The sequence below is a fragment of the Rutilus rutilus genome, assembly GCF_951802725.1.
Source record: "Rutilus rutilus genome assembly, chromosome: 3".
Taxonomy (NCBI): Eukaryota; Metazoa; Chordata; class Actinopteri; order Cypriniformes; family Leuciscidae; genus Rutilus; species Rutilus rutilus.
In genome coordinates this window covers 4,601,470-4,611,207 of record NC_140211.1, presented here as the reverse complement: position 1 = coordinate 4,611,207, position 9,738 = coordinate 4,601,470, and the positions used below count along the sequence as shown (strand labels likewise).

General features: G+C 37.9%; 1 long non-coding RNA gene across 1 annotated transcript; it reads right to left on the bottom strand.

Annotated features, from left to right (window-relative positions):
• LOC311288502 lies at positions 1 to 2,633 on the bottom strand. Its single transcript, XR_014626940.1, has 4 exons — positions 2,587 to 2,633; positions 1,883 to 1,974; positions 181 to 219; positions 1 to 33 (listed from the first exon to the last, which is right to left on the bottom strand). It is a non-coding gene; the product is annotated as an uncharacterized lncRNA (long non-coding RNA).
• Between the last annotated feature and the right edge of the window lie 7,105 nt (positions 2,634 to 9,738).

The window sequence follows — 9,738 nt, the reverse complement described above, 5'->3', positions numbered from 1 at the left end:
CCTGATAAATCTCTTCTTCTCGATTCACTTTACCTGTATCAGACATTAAGCATTTTCAAAGATTACTCTAACTATCATTCATAACTAACAATATATGTAGTGCTGTGATAGAAGTATTGTAGTATCCTGGAGTAACCACTAGGTGTCGTGTTTGTATTACAAGTGTGTGTGTGTTCTGACCTGTTGAAGATGAACACCCCATGTCTGTTGCTGTAACCGCTGCAAACAGAAGTAAAGTGATAACTTTAACTCAATGTACGTCATAGTCTGATTTATAGTGAAGATACTACAAGTATGTAGGGCTGGGTATCGTTCAAAAAATTTCGATACCGATACCTTGATTTCGATACCGGTTCCAAACGATACTTTTTTCGATACCAATTTGATGAAATCCATTTTAACAAGATTGCATAACACATTACCTCAGAAAAACGTTGGTTTTATTTTTTCAGTTTGACTCATGCTGCTTAGCCTCTGCACAAAGGAACATTTATTTTATTTTTTTTATAAAAAGCTCATGCTCACCAAAGCTGAATTTGTTTGATCAAAAATACAGTAAAACTTGTAACATTGTGAAATAGTATTACAATTTAAAATCTTATTTGAATATATTTAAAAATGTAATTTATTCCTGTGATGTCAAAGCTGAATTTTCTAAATCATTACTTCAGTGTCACATGATCCTTCAGAAATATGAAAACAGTTTGCTGCTTAATATTACTATGATACATTTTTTCATGATTCTTTGATGAATAAAAATTTTAAAAGAACAACATTTATTTAAAACAGAAATCTTTTGTAACATTACACGTTTTAAGGTCATTTTTTGATCATTTTAATGCATCCTTACTGAAAATAAATTCTGACCAACTAACACATTTTTGAACGGCAGTGTACATTCAGTAGGTCATTATTGCAATATAAACACTGCCAGAGTGATCAAGGTATCTCTTCATTTACCAGTGGAAGACGGAGCAACTTTCTGCTATTATGTTTACTCCGTGCACTGTCAAGGTCTTCATCATATTTGTCGTGGTACCGGTCTTTGCAGCAATTAGTTTACCCATACTGCATTGCGCGCTGTTGGCATCGAGCCTGGAGAAATGTAGCCACACTTTTGATCGACTTTTCCACATCTTTAGGGTATTGTGTGTGTGTGTGTGTGCTCGCATCTCAATTGAGTATGTGCGTGAGTTTGTGTGAGTGCTCGCGTCTCATATGAGTATGTGCGCGGAGAGTTCCGTGCGTCTTGTGTTTGACTTCTTGCGTGAGCGACTTCAGGTGTGTCGTTGTGCATTTCATATGTATTTGTTTGAGCACTGACGTTGACGAGTTAACCCCTTAGGTATGGAAATCTGGTACCGAAAAACAAGTCATTTTTCGATACTCGATAGTATCGAGGCAGTTCGGTCGGTAGCCTACCTAAAAAGTATCGAACTCGGTACCCAGCCCTACAAGTAATGATTTTGTGTATTTATTGAAGTTGAATGTCACATTCTTTGTTCTGTATTCCTGCAAGGATCTATGCATAAAATATTTTCACTCTTTGTACACTTGTGTCGATGACAACACTATCTCACGACCAATTCGTACGAGTGTGTATGAGGCGGCTAATTCATACGATTGGACAACAAATTGGGCAACTCGTAAAATATGTATGATTTAGCAAAAATGTGTACGAGTGAGGTTGTATGAATTCGTACAATTATCCACCTCGTAAAATTCATACCAATTGCTGTAAGATCAGGTCAATGAATGACGTGACAATAAAGTAAAGGAAATCTCATCAATGTTAGAAAATTAAATAATTTCAATTTAATTAATCCATGATGCCAAGATAAAAACCATGGCTCATAAACTGCTAAATGAAATGGAGACTCACGCTGGACTGAAGGATGATGTCAAACACTGTGATCAGAGACACTGCTTGATAAGGTCACCAGTCTGTGTGTGTGTTCAGATCTGTCAAACACACTGAGAAAAATCACCATGAGAAAAACATCGACAATTCAAAAGTTATCAATCTTTATTTCTCCTGCTGAAGCAACAAGATGTAACAAGCAACGGCACACCTACTGTACATGAGCCAATGAGCCTTCATCACACATCATCTCACACCCTGATGAAGACTCATTGGCCCAACATGTAGATGTGCCGTTGCCTGTCACCTGTTTTTAAAATCTAAGCCATGAAAGAATAAAGTTTTTTTTTAAATATATTTTCTAAAATTACTCGATTGCCTTGGATTGTTTTTTCTTAAGAGTGGAATCATCCCTAAACCCAAAGAGCACCGAGATACTATTTAAAACCACACACTGTCTGTACGCTTTCAAAATCATCGATCAGTGTTCTTTCCAAATCACTTGTTGTTTTTGAAAAAATCCTATTAGTTTATCATTTTGAATTAAAAACGTAACTAACTAAATTAATTCATGCAGAAAAAATGTGTGAGATTTAGTCAGCATCATTTCTAAAAACTACACTAGTGAAATATATAAACAACTAAAATATATATATTCATCTGGGTGTCATGGGAATATAATCATAATTTGCTATAAATAAAGAAGTATGAATATTCTTGCCCACCTGGAGTGAGTGAAGAGCGTCTGAAGAGGGATTCGCTCTGACTGAAATACTGATCATATTTATATGCTTATGCTCCATTTATATTCCCAAGAGTTTCGTTTCAAGTTTACAAGGAACAACAGACTTAGGCCTACACAGCACTACTGCAAAACTATCCGGTTCCTCTTTTGCCTTTGGGTGGTTGTCTGGAAACTGTTTATTTTCTCTTTCACTTCATGCCAAGTTTTCCAGCAAACTCCTTCAGTGTGTCCTGAAATATCCTTCTTATTATACTGATGAATATCAGTGTGTCTGATCTGATCTGGTTTTGTTGTTGTTGCAAGTCAAGTCACCTTTATTTATATAGAGCTTTTTACAAAGCAGCTTTATACAGTGATAACAGAAAAATGAATGCAACAAAGATTGTTTTGGCTGTACAGGAGATCTAGAATAAAATCATTGTCCAGCTTAAGTACGTTTTTAATTGATTCTTTTCTGCTGTGAGAATCACTATTTATTAACTTATGGGCCATTTACACGTCAGCGTTTTCAACTGAAAACAGAAAACTTTTAATAACTTCTGGCCGTTCATTTACATGACAACTGCGTTTGGTGGCCTGAGGCTTATAGGGTTAGTGTTGGGATTAAGAGTTCAAAACATCGCCTTCTACAGTCACATAATTCAGTTTAAATTATAATTCTGGTATTTAGAACTTTGAGTCTCTTTTCTGGTTTGTTTTGGATGAACTATTGGTGGACACAGAAATGTTGACGATGGGTCCTGTCTCGACTTTTTGACTCGTCTAGAATGGCCTTTGACCGCTTCAGAGTGGCTGGCTACGGGCATGCACCAACATGTCCTTAAAACAACCCTTAACGTTCGATATCAAAACTGTGCAACTCACCGAGTGGTTAGTGGTGTTCGTTGATGATTAAAAACAAGTAGCGTAGCGAAATACAGTTTCTGTCGTGTTTTATTTGGCATTTTGTAAAATCCCATTGATTTCTGTTGGAGGACTCATTGCGCGTTGATATTACTCATAGACAGTATATAAACTGGACACAGCAACCCCATTGGATTCAACGGAGACAAGTGAAGTCAATTAGAAGCACTAACTTCCTGATGGCTGAGCGTACTGCGCAGACTCAAACTGAGCTTGACGACGTAGATGTGACGTGAGCAACCCGTCTGTCTTCTAGTAGCTGTGCCGAGAGAAATCTGAATCATTCCCTTCCGAAACTTGCAGAGACGGAGAGTGTGAGTAGCAGCTGTCCATGAGCTGGAGCAGGAGAAACTTTTGCTAAGTATTCAGATTAATTACTTTGTCATTTTGCCTCCACGTCCCCCCGATTGCCTGCGAGCTTCTCCTCCTGTCCATACGGTAATCTCTCTACTGTGCGACAGAGAGTCGCGTGGTTATGACGCAATCGTTAGCCTATTTTTACAAAAACTGCTTCTACGGGGCCATAACGGAAGCTACAAGGTAATGAAGCCTTTTATACATTTTCGTGTTTCTTAAGAAATAAACAATGGACAAATGGAGTCTTTAAACGCCTCAGATGTGAAGTTATTCGCTGTCAAAGTGACGCCAAAATGAATGGGAGTCAATGGGATTCTAACAGCAGGTGATGGTCCGCTAGCCAATGGCGGCGCCCGGGGAACCTTCAAAATAATATGAAACCCTGCCCCCCTGATATTACTGCGCTTCAGACTCAAATATCGAGAGGAAGTTTATACGCGGTTGTGAGGTATCTGAAAAAATAGTTCCACTATAGCAAATTACATGGATTGAAATCATACATTGCGCCGATATATTTGTTTTTAATCATCAACGAACACCACTAACCACTCGGTGAACAACCGAACTGACTGCTTTACGACCCTACTTGGAGGATCGTTTGGGGACGCTGACACCTCTGTGCCCTAAAGCGGCGAACCGGCAGGGACAACCAAACTGCCAGCGCTGCAACCCTCCTCAGAGAGTCACCCCCCAGAGGGCGTCTGGGAGAAATGGGCACCGTGTTTTGATGAGGTGGAAACCGTTTCTCCCCAGAGGGGACTGCCTTCAGATGTCTGACGGCCTCTGTGTCAGGACTTCTTCTTAGTCGAAGCCTTCTTGGAGATAATGACAGTCCTCCAGATCTTGTCTATCTTTAGATGGCTTTGACTGCGACCGCCACCCAGACCCCCATTAATGTGGAGGAGCCAGAGTGGCGACGCTTTGCTTTTCACTCTGTGCTGTGAGGAGCTCGTAGACGGCTGAGACTGCTCCCGACCAGAAGTCTCGGGAACATTAGATTGGCGAGGAAGAAACTTCTGGAACGTCGCTGATTGTTTCTTCGCCTCCTGAAACCTCTCTGAAGAGGCCAGAAGGCGAGAGCGAAGCGTCCAAAAGAACAGATCTATCCCTATCTTTCATATCAGACAGATTTAGCCAAAGATGCCGCTCCGTGGCCATCAGGGCTGCCATAGACCAGCCTACTGATTTGGCCGTCTCCTTGGTGGCCCGAAGAGACAAATCTGTGACGCAATTCTCAAATTTGTGGCTTTTAGTGGCGATGCTGACTCAGGAGAGAGATAGCTTGCATCGTCACACAACCATGTTGTTTTAATCCCATAATATTGCTGTAGTTAGACGTTTGAGTGTTAAACACACGATATGGCTTTCTCCACGACCTTGATACCTCAGTGTGGAGGTCGGGAAAAAGCAGCAGTCCCCGACGAGGAGGCTGTGATCTAGATGGTAGAAATATTTCATCTAGTAAACTTTTCTTTTGAACTTCCAGTTTCTCGGCTGGCCACTAGATATTTAGTTTAGCGACAGCATGAGTCACAACCTCCATAAGCTCCTCATAAGCAGGTGTATGAGGTGGTGAATCCTCAAAATCCCCTGCATCAATGCTTACAACATCCAGATCCTCAGAACTGGATAATTGTAGCACTGGTACCTCGCCTCGGGGAGAAGAAACCGCAGTGTGTGCTTGGGCATGCTCAACTCCCAAACAAGCTACACAGTTTGTGTGTGTCCCCACACTTAAGGAAACGAGGGCAAGGGACAGCACACTGTTTAAACTGCTGTATATATATATATATAGTGATTGTGCAATGACAAAACAACACCAAATAGACAGAGACAGTATCACAGAGGACACTTGCTGAAGACAGAAGCTAGCGCGGTCTGTTTTCAGGTGTGCTTTATAGTTTCCTGGTCTGTGATGTCACCCATGCACCTATGACGTCTCGTCACACCATTGGACTGATTCTACACGTGCTTCATGACGCAGCTCAAGTTCCCTTAAAAAGGGAAGTTAATTTGACTTCATTTCCCTCACTGTTTTCTGATAAAAGAAAACCTCTGCTGTAATGTGAGAGTTTCTAGCCCTGAAAGCAGCAGATGTACAGTAGAAAATCCCAGAATATGTAAACTTCTATAATTCAGAATTCACTGCTTTCAAAGACTGCACACTTTCTGCATGATTTTATACATCATTAAAGGCATACATTTGTAAAGATTTCAGTTTAGAGTGGTCTGCTTTTACTGTATTATTGAAAATAATACCAGACAGATCAGTTCAATCATTTCGAAACAGATTTTTAACTTATTTGTTAAAATATTCTTTGGCACCTTTAGTTTCATTCAGTCTCCTGAAATTGAGCAGCTGTTAATTTCTCTTATCTGATTAATACATTTCAGAGTTTCTGATTTGATTTGTTTTGCTTTTGTCTCTTTTGCTGAAAATATGATACTGTAATGATCAAGATCAACTAATACAGCTGGGATTGTGTCAGTTAGTTGTTCAACCAGTTTGAGAGTTGTGGCAATTCTTGCGGTTTTCTCAGATCTCACTCTTGTCAGCATTTCCTTATTTTGAACCGAAATATATATGTTTTTATAATCCATCTGCTGAAGCTCTTTTATGGCGTTATAAATGTGTTGTTAATGTTAAATTATAAACATTGGGATGGTTCTGTTGTGGACATGTTTTATGATCTTCACAATAGTCTTGATCATGTTCAGTGCTTCACCTGTTCCTCCAGCCATTCCCAATGTTAAAATTGCTAAGGCCCGACGTGCTAGCCATCCCAAAATGCCCTCTGTAGTTTTCTTCTGCATGGATTCAGTTCATCAGTGATGTCATTCAGCTCCTTTATTTTATCACTGAGAGTTTGATGATTTCTGTCATATTCGGTTCCCTTAATGCTTTGTTGCAATTTGTCAAAAAGAGCTTTCAGAAGTAGACGGCACTAGATATGTTATGTCTGTTTTATGGTTTTACCAGCCAAAGGGCATATATTCTATTAACCATTATGCACATTATTATTAGAATTTATTAGGATTAACCCCTTGAGATGTATCATCTCATTTTCGAGGGGGTCCTTACAATGAAACGCAATACAACTTAAAGAACATTAGATTACAATTAACAATACATCAACAAACCGGCAAACTACAAAACACCAACAATAAAAAAAAAAAATATATAGCAATAAAAAAGAATAAATAAATAAGCAACAGTACACATAACAACAACGACAGTATCAATGACAGCACGTGCAATCTACTTTAAAATTAGATAATAAAGATTGTTTAAACAACCGAAATGAAGTAATGGATCTAATATCTACAGGAAAATTATTCCAGTCTAATAGGGCTTTAAACATAGATGCTCTTACCAATTGTTGTTGTTTTTTAACAGGAGGAACGAGAAAGTAAGTCTGGACAGAATGCCTAACTCGGGGGTTTGAAGAAAAGAGTACAAAGTATTGTTGTAGATAACTAGGATAATCAAAGTAAATACATTTAAATATAAATTGGAGCCAGTGAATCTGCCTTCTCACATTCAAGATGGCCACTGAAGTGCATCATACATTGTACAGGGGTGAGTGGAAAAATAACATCCTAAAACAAATCTGCAAATTCTATTATATGCCGAATTAAGTGAGACAAGATCAGATTTTAATGCCGCCTGATAAACCACATCACAGTAATCAAAAAAGGGAAATATTAATTGAGCAACTAGTTTCTTATGAACACTATAAGAGAAGCAGTTTCGAGATCGATGCAAGATACTCATTCCAACGTTGACTTTTCGTAAAACATGATTAATATGTGGTTTAAAGGAAAGTTTAGAATCAAGCCATACACCAAGATATTTAATAGTATCAATTGTAATTGTCATGCTGTACTTTTGCACTAACGAACAACAACACTAAGCCAAAACTCCACAATAAAGGCTCCTTTGTTAACATTAGTTCATTGGCTAATAGAGGCTGTGTTCTAGTTTGTATGTCCTTCTCTTGATAACTTCTCTCCGTCTCAGATGTACATCATTGCTAACGTTACACCAGTGTCCTTTACTGGCAGAACCTGCGCTAGTTCAACTCACTGAACTACAATCATTTGTTTTATGCATCGTTCATGCTTGGGGTGTTGAATACAATATTATAAAAATGCACTGATAAATATTATGATAATAATAGCACGACCTATGTAAAATCAGTCAGCTTGAAGTATCTACAAGTATTATATGATTATCTCATAAGTTAATTCATATATAGAGTTGTGTGTGTGTAAATGAAATGTGAACACAATCATGTTCTGTTGTGGTTTAAGGAGCTGCTGAATACAGTATAAGTTACACTGTCCATATAAACGTCCCTCGTCCACTTCACGAGTATAACTTTTGATTTTAAAAATGTTGAAATTAACTAAGATTAATAAAATGCTGTAATAATAGTTAATGTTAACTAATGTAGTTAATTAATGTTAACAAATGAAACCTTGTTGTAAATGATGTACTCAGATGGATAATAATCAGTTGATTATAAAGTTAATAAAGATAAAGTCAAAGCTTTGAACATGAAATACTTACTACTGATACATCTCTTCTGCTCGATTCACTTTACCTGTATCAGACATTAAGCATTTTCAAAGATTACTCTAACTATCATTTGTAACTAACAATATACCTGTATATAGTGCTGTGATAGAAGTATTGTAGTATTCTGGAGTAACCACTAGGTGTCGTGTTTGTATTACAAGTGTTGTGTGTTCTGAACTGAAGAGCACCATGATCCCACATACTCAATGTATGTCATATTCTGATTTATAGTGAAGATACTATGTATGTAATGATTTTGTGTGTGTATTTATTGAAGTTGAATGTCACATTCTTTGTTCTGTTTTCCTGCAAGGATCTATGCATAAAATATTTTCACTCTTTGTACACTTGTCAATGACAACGCTATCTCACGACCAATTCGTACGATTGGGCAACACATATACACCTCGTAAAATCCATTAAAAATTAAAGAATTTCAACCAATTTTCAATTTCAATTTAATTAATCCATGATGCAAAGATAATAATAACTGCCAAGATAAAAGCCATGACTCATAAACTGCTAAATGAAATGGAGACTCACGCTGGACTGAAGGATGATGTCAAACACTGTGATCAGAGACACTGCTTGATAAGGTCACCAGTCTGTGTGTGTGTGTGTGTGTGTGTGTGTGTGTGTGTTCAGATCTGTCAAACACACTGAGGGAAATCACCATGAGAAAAACATCTACAATTCAAAAGTTATCAATCTTTATTTCACCTGTTGATTTAAAACCACATACTGTCTGTACTGTTTCAAAATCATTAATCTGTATTATTTCTAACTGATTTTTTTAAAGATCCTATTTGTTTATCTTTTTTTGTATTAAAATGTTTAAAAAAAAAAAAAAAAAATCATTTAACTAAATGAATTAATGCTCAACATTTAGTGAGATTTAGTCATTCCATCATCTATAAAAACTACACTAGTGAAATAAACAACCAAAATATTTATAACCATCTGTGTGTAATGGTATAGTGTAATAAACCTCAAAACAGCCCTACGGTGGTCAAAGAACAGCCAGCCGGTTTAATCAAAGAGAACACTTTATTTCGAATAAAGAGGTTAAAACTCATCATACGGGTACAGACAAGATATGGAGCCAGGGAAGAGAAACACGGGAAACTCCGCAAAGCACAACACTTCATATACACACAGTGAGTTTTCACGCTCAATACATCACACAGTGTTTAATACTCAACACAGCACCCCAGCCTGCACAGCACACAGTGAACACACGTCAGGCGTGTTTCCTCCGTTCTAAATTCCCCAACCTCCCTCTCTAACCCG